Below are 9,843 nucleotides of genomic sequence, written 5' to 3'. Positions count from 1 at the left end.
GATCAAGGGCCATGGACCTCTCCGTGGGAGGGGCTGTGGGGAGCGGAAGCTAAGATTGCAAGATGACTTTGGGAAGCTCGAAGTAGTCCTTCCATCCTAATGGCCTTCTTCAGACCAAGGTTTCCGGGGCTTCCAGAGCTTTCTACCAAGCTTTCTGGCCTTTTCTCATAGCCCACTGCCCCACAGGGGAACAGTGGCAGGAATAGCTGAGATGAGGGGTAATCCTCTTTGCAGGGAGTCCCAGATTAGCATGGTTTTGTTAATTGCCCTCAAATCTTGCAATAGTCTCCACCCCCCCCCCCGTGCTCTTTTTTATAGCAAATACAGGGCTGTTCCATGGACTGCGGGAGGGGCGGATATGTTGTAGAGACAGCTGCTTCTCTACAAGTTCTCTGAGGGCCCTAAGTTTCTCCCTTGATAGAGGCCACTGTGTGACCCAGATGGCTTCCTCAGAGAGCCAATCAAAGCAGGGAGTATTAAATCTAACAGTGGCCTCTAGAATTGGTGGTGATTTGGAGGAGGTTTTTTTTTGGATCTCTTTGGGTACTATTTTCTTCATAAGTAATATCTTCTATCTTACTGTGGTCTCTTTCTGGTTGGGTGGTAAGAACCACGTCTAAGGCCTGTAAGATATCTCTCCTTAGAAGATTGGTGGTTACTGGAGCCACCAGGGGGCGTATGAGGCCTGTAGCCCCATCCAGGCCCTCCCACCTATAGGTCTGTTTGGTGATACATGCCTGAGAGGTAGCCCCTATGCCTAGGAGCTGGGGCGCAGGGATCAGTTGCCAGTCTTGTGGGAACTCTTACTGCCTTAAGATTGCCCTATCTGCCCCAGTATCAATAAGACACTTGAATGGTTTATCATCTATTTTAATGGTTAACTTTGGGTGGGAGCCTTCTGGAATGCTGGACACCCATAAGGCTTCTACGGGAGTAGTTGTCCCTCTTACTGTTGGGGCTGAGGGTTGCCCCGTTTGAAGTTTAAAGGCTCTAGTGGCTTACCATCCTTATCATATCCAGCGGGACAGTCCCTCCTCCAATGGAAACCTTTTCTGCAGCGGGGACAGATGGCCTTATGGGGATTAGAATCTATTATAGGAGGGAAATTTAGTGGGCATTCATCCTTCCAGTGTCTTGCCTCTCCACATTTGAAGCAGATTCCTTATGTTTTTACTGCTGCCATAAATGCCTGAGCTACAGATGCAACCTGGTGTGATGCGGTTTCTATTTCTTGGGTTGCCACAATCCACCTATCATGATGCTCATCCCGGAGACCCTGGCAAGGTAGCCTAGACTCAGAAGTCATGCCTTCCCAAACAATGGTTTTGAGAAGAAGGTCTCTAGCTGTGGGGTTGGAGATTTTTCTTTCTAAGCTCATTTTAGTTCTGAGAATAAAATCAGATAGGGATTCTCTAGCCTTCTGATGGAGGGAGAGCAGGGAGTAAACAGACTCTTGTGACCCTGAGGGTGGAGTGAGCCTATTCCAGTCTTGAATGACACAGAGACGGACCTGCTCATAGTACCCTGCTGGCTGAGTTGCCTGATGTGCTCCAGTAGAGAAATCTTCCTGGCCAAAGAGTTCCTTAAAACTCCATGGGGTGTCATTGCCCCTCTCCTGATTTTGCCTGACTTGTTGAAGACATTCGTCATGATAATAAGCTTCCCACTCTAGAAACATTGGGCCAGGAAGAGCCGAATGGCAAATATCTCTCCAATCTTGGTGGGTGATTAAGTTGGCAATATGACTCTGTAGGAGAGATTTTGTCCAGGGTGCACGAATGCCATCTTCCTTCACTGCTTGCCAGAGTTCTTTTAGGACTGAGGCTTGGAGTGGGTACCAGTTAACTGGTTTAGCTCGAGTGGGGTTGATATTAACTGGGAATGCTCGAGCAGTTTGGGTTTCAGGTTCTGTATCAGACTCCTGAGTAGCATGGGAGGTGGGGTTAGTTTTTGCATGAGAGTCCCTGAAATTGCAGAGTTGCTGAGTGGTTGAGGGTTGAGTATAAGGGGCTATGGAATTTGGCAGGGTTTTATCTGAATTTTTTGCGGCTTGGAGAAGGGGGAGGGGATTTATCTCTCTTTGGTTGGTGGAGTAAGGGGAGAGGCAGGTGAGAGCTCCTTTGGTATTTTAATGGAGCCCTGCCTGTCTATGGGGGGAAGGGGGAGAGAAGAGAGGGGCAGTAGGAGCAGACGGTTTGTTTGGCATTTCCTCCAAGGCATAAGGGGGAAGGGGTGGGTAGATAGATTTTATCTCTCTTATTAGTTGAGTAAGGGCTTCGAGGTCCGAAATAGGGTGATTTTTAGGACCTTGATCTTTGGGTTCATTTTGCTGATGGGGCTCAGGAGCTGCATTGTTCTCAGCCTGTACAATTTTAGATGGCTCTATACATTGCCAAACTTCAGCTAAGATCAGCAAAAACTCACAAGGAGGTTTTTTATCTCTGTTTTTGATAAGGGAGGCTACTCTGCTCCATGAGTCTGGACTGTAAATATTTTCCTCAGCCATACATGGTGCTATCTGAAGGACTTCCTCCAAAACAAGGAAGCTTGTTTCTTGGTTATTTTTATCCTGTGGGACTTTAGTAGGGTGCATATTTGCCTGGCCTGGGGTGATTTTTCATGTGATGTTGAGTTGCCCATGACAGAAAAGAGGAGAAATGCTTTGTTCAATGGGAAAGTTTTCTTGGCCTATCGGCTTCGGGGGATTCTGCAAAGGCCCAAAACGTTAAGCCTTAACCGTAGATTTAAGGATACTGGCAGCCGCCCTGTGGCTTTTAAGTGGCTTCTGTGTTACCAGATTTTTTATTTTTGTTTTTAAGAGAGTATAGATAGAGAGTCTTTGCCAACACCCATTACGGGCTATTGGGATTTAAGCAAAGGCCTGAGGAACCTTAAACCAACACCAGAGAGTGGCTCTGGCCAGAAGGCATCAATTGTTACTTTGGCCTATTTAAAACCGCGCACAATGGCTCTGACTGAAAACACAGGAGGAAATAACAGGTTGCTTGTCTCCAGAGTTGGGGGCTCACCTTTCCGCGGTATCAGTTCCTGTGGCTGCGTGGCTGTTCGATGCTGGACGTTTGGGGCACCAGCTGTGGGTCCCCGGTCCGGGGTTCAAGATCCGCTCAACCAGGTTCCCAGCTGCTTCTCCCAGCTCAGCACCCCACAATATAGTTTAACTATGGAATAGTAATTTAAACTCTTTCCTTTCAAAATAATTTGATTTTGTTTCTGTTTTTTTTTTTCACACGAGGGTGTCTACAGTGAGTTGGATCTTACCATCATGTCCCCTTTACTTCCATCTCAGAACAGGCTTCCAGGTTTCAGTTTAATGACACTAATTTCCTATAGTTATAGCTACTGTCTAATCTTTCTAACTAGAAAAATTAAAGCTGCACACAGTCTTTCTTACCAAACTGAAAATATTGTATACCTAATTTTTTTGTTCTCTTTCACTATTTAGTCTGGTTGAGACCAGCAAGAAATAGCAGTGTCACAGGACAAATGCTATCCTGTCTTGAAATATTCTACACTGAAAAACAAATTGGTACTCTAGTTTTGAATATTTGCTGAGTTGAATAAAATTCTCATGTAAGGGGCTTAAGTCAGCCAGATTCATTGACAGAATATCATATGAGTGGATCTAACCCAGTTTCCAACAGAGTCTTTGTTGACTCTGAAACATCATTGGTTGAGCATCTAATTTCTAAGCCCTTCTTGGCATTCTGATCTTTCAAACACCCATTGGACTAAATCATTAAACTGCATTTTTAGACTCTAGGATTTTTAAATAAAAATATCATATTATTCCACATTCCTTCTGCAAACCATTTCCAAAGAACTAAGAACCACATGGTCAAATTTATTGGAACAACAGACATACTTCTTGGTTCCAAATTTTCTTAACATTTACTTTTCTGGTTGCTCTAATTAAGCCATATAAAAGCAACTTAAAGGAGAAAAGAATCATTATTTTTTTTTCTCCATACTTTAAGAGTACAGTTAAAATCACATGGCCCCTGTCTGGTCCTTTTGGCTGGGGCAGACATACAGCTGGCCTGTTCCTGTGGAGATATTGAATCCTGAGCCATCCTAGAGGAACCACTGCACTCAGAGCAGCAGACACCTAGCTGGTTTGCACTTGTGGAGACAGCGTGTCCTGAGACATCCTAGAGGAACCACTGCACCCAGAGCAGCAGGATTTCCAGATCCCAGAGGTGGCCTGAGTTCCAGGAGTTCTTCCACCCAGGAGCTTAGGATCATAAGACCAAAGAGACATCTGGACTCTGAGGAGTTCTGAAACAAGCAAGATAACTGGAAATGCAGACTCCAGTCAGACAAAGTGAGGGCAGGTAACACTAGAGTTAACTAGATGGTGAAAGGCAAGCACAAGAAGATAAGCAACAGAAATCAAAGTTACTTGGCATCATCAGAACCCAGTTCTCCCACCATAGCAAGCCCTGGACACCCCATCAAACTGGAAAAGCAGGATTCAGAATTAAAATCACTTCTCATGATGAGGATAGAGGAATTTAAGAAGGACATAAGTAACTCTCTTAAAGAAATACAGGAGAGTACAAGTAAACAGGTAGAAGCCCTTAAAGAGGAAACACAGAAATCCCTTAAAGAACTGCAAGAAAACACAATGAAGGAATTTAAAAAAAAAAAAAACATTCAGGATCTGAAAATGGAAATAGAAAAAATAAAGAAACCTGAAAGGGAGACAACCATGGAGATAGAAAACCTAGGAAAGAGATCAGGAGTCATAGATGCAAGCATCATCAGACGAATAGAAGAGAGAATCTCATGTACAGAAGATACCATGGAAAACATTGACACAAATGTCAAAGAAAATGGAAAATGCAAAAAACTCCTAACACAAAGCATCCAGGAAATCCAGGACACAATGAGAAGACCAAACCTAAGGATACTAGGTATAGATGAGAGTGAAGATTCCCAACTTAAAGGGCCAGTAAATATCTTCAACATAATTATTGAGGAAAACTTCCCTAATCTAAAGAACTAGATGCCCATAAACATACAAGAAGCCTACAGAACGCAAAATAGACTAGACCAGAAAAGAAATACCTCCCATTACATAACAATCAAAACATCAAATGCACAAAACAAAGAAAAAATACTAAAAGCAGTAAGGGAAAAAGATCAAGTAACATATAAAGGCAGACCTATAAGAATTACACCAGACTTCTCACCAGAGACTATAAGAGCCAGAAGAGCCTGGACTGACATCATACAGACAGTAAGAGAACACAATTGCCAGCCCAGACTACTATACCCAGCAAAACTCTCATTCACTATAGATGGTGAAACCAAGATATTCCATGACAAAACCAAATATGTACAATATCTTCCCACAAACCCAGCACTTCAAAGGATAATTGATAGAAAATGCCAACACAAGGAGGGAAACTACAACCTAGAAAAAGCAAGGGAGTAATCTTCCAACAACCCCAAAAGAAGATAGCTACACAAACATAATTCTACCTCTAATAACAAAAATAACAGGAAGCCACAATCATTTTTCCTTAATATCTCTTAACATCAATGGACTCAATTCCCCAATAGAAAGACGCAGACTATCAGACTGGATACACAAACAGGACCCAGAATTTTGCTGCATACAGGAAACACACCTCAGTGACAAAGACAGACACTACCTAAGAATAAAAGGATGGAAAACAATTTTCCAAGCAAATGGTTCCAAGAAACAAGCTGGAGTAGCCATTCTAATATCAAATAAAATTGACTTTCAACCAAAAGTAATCAAAAAAGATAAGAAAGGACACTTCATACTCATCAAAGGAAAAATCTACCAAGGAGAACTCTCAATTCTGAACATCTATGCTCCAAATACAAGGGTACCCACATAAATAAAAGAAACTTTACTAAAGCTCAAAACACACATTACACCTCACACAATAATAGTGGGGGATTTCAACACCCCACTGTCAGCAATGGACAGATCATGGAAACAGAAACTAAACAGAGACACTTTGAAATTAACAGAAGTTATGAACCAAATGGATTTAACAGATATCTATAGAACATTTCATCCTAAAACAAAAGAATATACCTTTTTCTCAGCACCTCATGGTACTTTCTCCAAAATAGACCATATTATTGGTCACACACGGGCCTCAATAATCCCTTGCATCTTATCAGATCACCACGGACTAAGGTTGGTCTTTAATAATGACAAAACCAATGAAAAACCCACATGCACATGGAAACTGAACAACTCTCTACTCAATGACGACTTGGTCAAGGAAGAAATAAAGAAATTAAAGACTTTTTAGAATTTAATGAAAATGAGGACACATCATACCAAAACTTGTGGGACTCCATGAAGGCAGTGATAAGAGGAAAACTCATAGCTCTAAGTGCCCACAAAAAGAAACTGGAGAGAGCATACACTAACAACTTGACAGCACAACTAAAAGCTCTAGAACAAAAAGAAGCAAATACCCCCAAGAGGAGTAGAAGGCAGGAAATAATCAGACTCGGGGCTGAAATCAATCAAATACAAACAGAAAGAACAATACAAAATCTCAACAAAACCAGGAGCTGGTTCTTTGAGAAAATCGGCAGGATAGATAAACCCTTAGACAGATTAGCCAGAGGGCAGAGAGACAGTATGCAAATAACTAAAATCAGAACTGAAAAGGGAGACGTAACAAAAGAAACTGAGGAAATTCAAAAAATCATCAGATCCTACTACAGAGGCCTATACTCAACAAAACTGGAAACTTGGGTGAGATGGACAACTTCCTAGACAGATACCAGGTACCAAAGTTAAATCATGAGCATATAAACCATCGAAACAGTCCCATAACCCCTAAAGAAATAGCAGTAGTCATTAAAAATCTCACCACCAAAAAAAAGCCCAGGATCAGATGGTTTTAGTGCAGAATTCTATCAGACCTTCAAGGAAGACCTAATACCAATTCTCTTCAAACTATTCCACAAAATAGAAACAGAAGGAACACTACTCAATTCGTTCTATGAAACTACAATTACACTCATACCCAAACTTCACAAAGACCCAACAAAGAAAGAGAATTTCAGACCAATCTCCCTTATGAACATTGATGCAAAAATACTCAATAAAATTCTAGCAAGCCGTATCCAAGAACACATCAAAACAATCATCCACCATGATCAAATAGGTTTTATCCCAGGAATGCAAGGATGGTTCAGTATTCGGAAATCCATAAATGTAATCCACTATATAAACAAACTCAAAGAAAAAAACCCACATGATCATCTCACTAGATGTTGAGAAACCATTTGACAAAATTCAACATCCCTTCATGATAAAAGTCTTGGAAAGATCAGGAATTCAAGGCCCATATCTAAAAATAGTAAAAGCAATATACAGCAAGCCAGTAGCCAACATCAAACTAAATAGAGAGAAACTTGAAGCAATCCCACTAAGAAAGATCAGGGACTAGACAAGGCTACCCACTCTCCCTCAACCTATTCAACATAGTACTGAAGTCCCAGCCATAGCAATTAGACAACAAAAAGAAGTCAAAGGGATACAAATGGGAAAGGAAGAAGTCAAAATATCACTATTGGCAGATGATATGATAGTATACTTGAGTGACCCTAAAACCTCCACCAGAGAACTTCTAAAACTGATAAACAACTTCAGCAAAGTGGCTGGTTATAAAATCAACTCAAACAAATCAGTAGCCTTCCTCTGCATGAAAGATAAACAAACTGAAAAAGAAATTAGGGAAATGACACCCTTCACAATAGTCATATATAATATAAAATACCTTGGTGTGAATCTAACCAAGCAAGTGAAAGACCTGTATGACAAGAACGTCAAGTCTTTGAAGAAAGAAATTGAAGAGGATCTCAGAAGATGGAAATATCTCCCATGTATATGGATTGGCAGGATTAATATAATAAAAATCGCCATCTTGCCAAAAGCAATCTACAGATTCAATGCAATCCCCATTAAAATCCCAACTCAATTCTTCACAGAGTTAGAAAAGGAAATTCTCAAATTCATTTGGAATAACAAAAAACTCAGGATAGCGAAAATTATTCTCAACAATAAAAGAACTTCTGGAGGAAACATCATCCCTGACCTCAATCTGTACTACAGAGCAATAGTGATAAAAAACTGCATGGCATTGGTACAGAGACAGGCAGGATGATCAATGGAATAGAATTGAAGACCCAGAAATGAACCCACACTCCTATGGTCACTTGATCTTTGACAAAGGAACTAAAACTGTCCAGTGGAAAAAGGACAGCATTTTCAAGAAATGGTGCTGGTTCAACTGGAGGACAACATGTAGAAGAATGCAAATTGATTCATTTTTATCTCCTTGTACAAGGCTCAAGTCTAAGTGGATAGAGGACTTCCACATAAAACCAGATACACTGAAACTAATAGAAGAATTGGGGAAGAACCTCAAATACTTGGGAACAGGGGAAAAGTTCCTGAACATAACACCAATTGCGGATGCTCTAAGATCAAGAATTGACAAATGGGACTTCATAAAATTGCAAAGTTTCTGTAAGGCAAAGGACACTCTCAATAGGAAAAAACAACAACCAACAAATTGGAAAAGATCTTTACCAATTCTACATCTGATAGAGGGCTAATATCCAATATATACAAAGAACTCAAGGAATTAGACTCCAGACAACCAAATAACCCTATTCAAAAATGGGGTATGGAGCTTAACAAAGAATTTTCAACTGAGGAAACTAGAATGGCCGAGAAGCATCTAAAGAAATGTTCAGTATCCTTAGTCGTCAGGGAAATGCAAATCAAAACAACCCTGAGATTCCATGTCACACCAGTCAGAATGGCTAAGATTAAAACTCAGGTGATAGTAGATGCTGGCGAGGGTGTGGAGAAAGAGGAACACTCCTCCATTGTTGGTGGGACTGCAAGATGGTACAACCACTTTGGAAATCAGTCGCAGTTCCTCAGAAAATTGGACATAGCATTACCTGAGGATCCAGCTATACCACTCCTGGACATATACCCAGAAGATGCTCAAACATACAACAAGGACATATGCTCAACTATGTTCATAGCAGCCTTATTTATAATAGCCAGAAGCTGGAAAGAACCCAGATGTGCTTCAACTGAGGAATGGATACAAAAAATGTGGTACATTTACACAATGGAGTATCACTCAGCTATTAAAAAAATGAATTTGAGAAATTCCTAGGTAAATGGATGGTACTAGAAAATATCATCCTGAGTGAGGTAAGCCAATCACAAAAGAACACAGATGGTATTCACTTACTGATTATTGGATATTAGCCCAGAACCTTGAAATACCCAAGATTCAACTCACAGACCACATGAAACTCATGAAGAAGGAAGACCAAGTGGGGGTGATTCGGTCCTCCTTAGAAGGAGCAACAAAATACTCAAGGGGGCAAATACGGAGACACAGTGAGGGACAGAAACTGAAGGAGAGGCTGTCTGGAGACCATTCGACCTGGGTATCCATCCCATGTGCAGTCATCAAAGTAGATGCTGATGTGGAAGTCAGGAAGTGCATGCTGATAAGAGCCTGATATAGGAAGGAGAGAGTCCTCCACTGCTAGCAGGTCCAGAAAATATGTACATTATTACACAAACAAGCCATGCAGCCATCGACACTTATGGAGGCTCATACCAGGGTCCTGTCCCGGGGCAGGAACCACATCAGTCTGTCTCAATCAAAGCCACATGGGCTCCACACTATCATTTATCTATCATCTATCTACCTCTATCTATCTCTCATCTATCTATCTATCTATCTATCTATCTATCTATCTATCTATCTATCTATCTATCTATCT

This window comes from Grammomys surdaster, unplaced genomic scaffold (genome assembly GCF_004785775.1).
Source record: "Grammomys surdaster isolate TR1022 unplaced genomic scaffold, NIH_TR_1.0 125776, whole genome shotgun sequence".
Taxonomy (NCBI): domain Eukaryota; kingdom Metazoa; phylum Chordata; class Mammalia; order Rodentia; family Muridae; genus Grammomys; species Grammomys surdaster.
Note: the sequence above shows the minus strand (reverse complement) of the source record.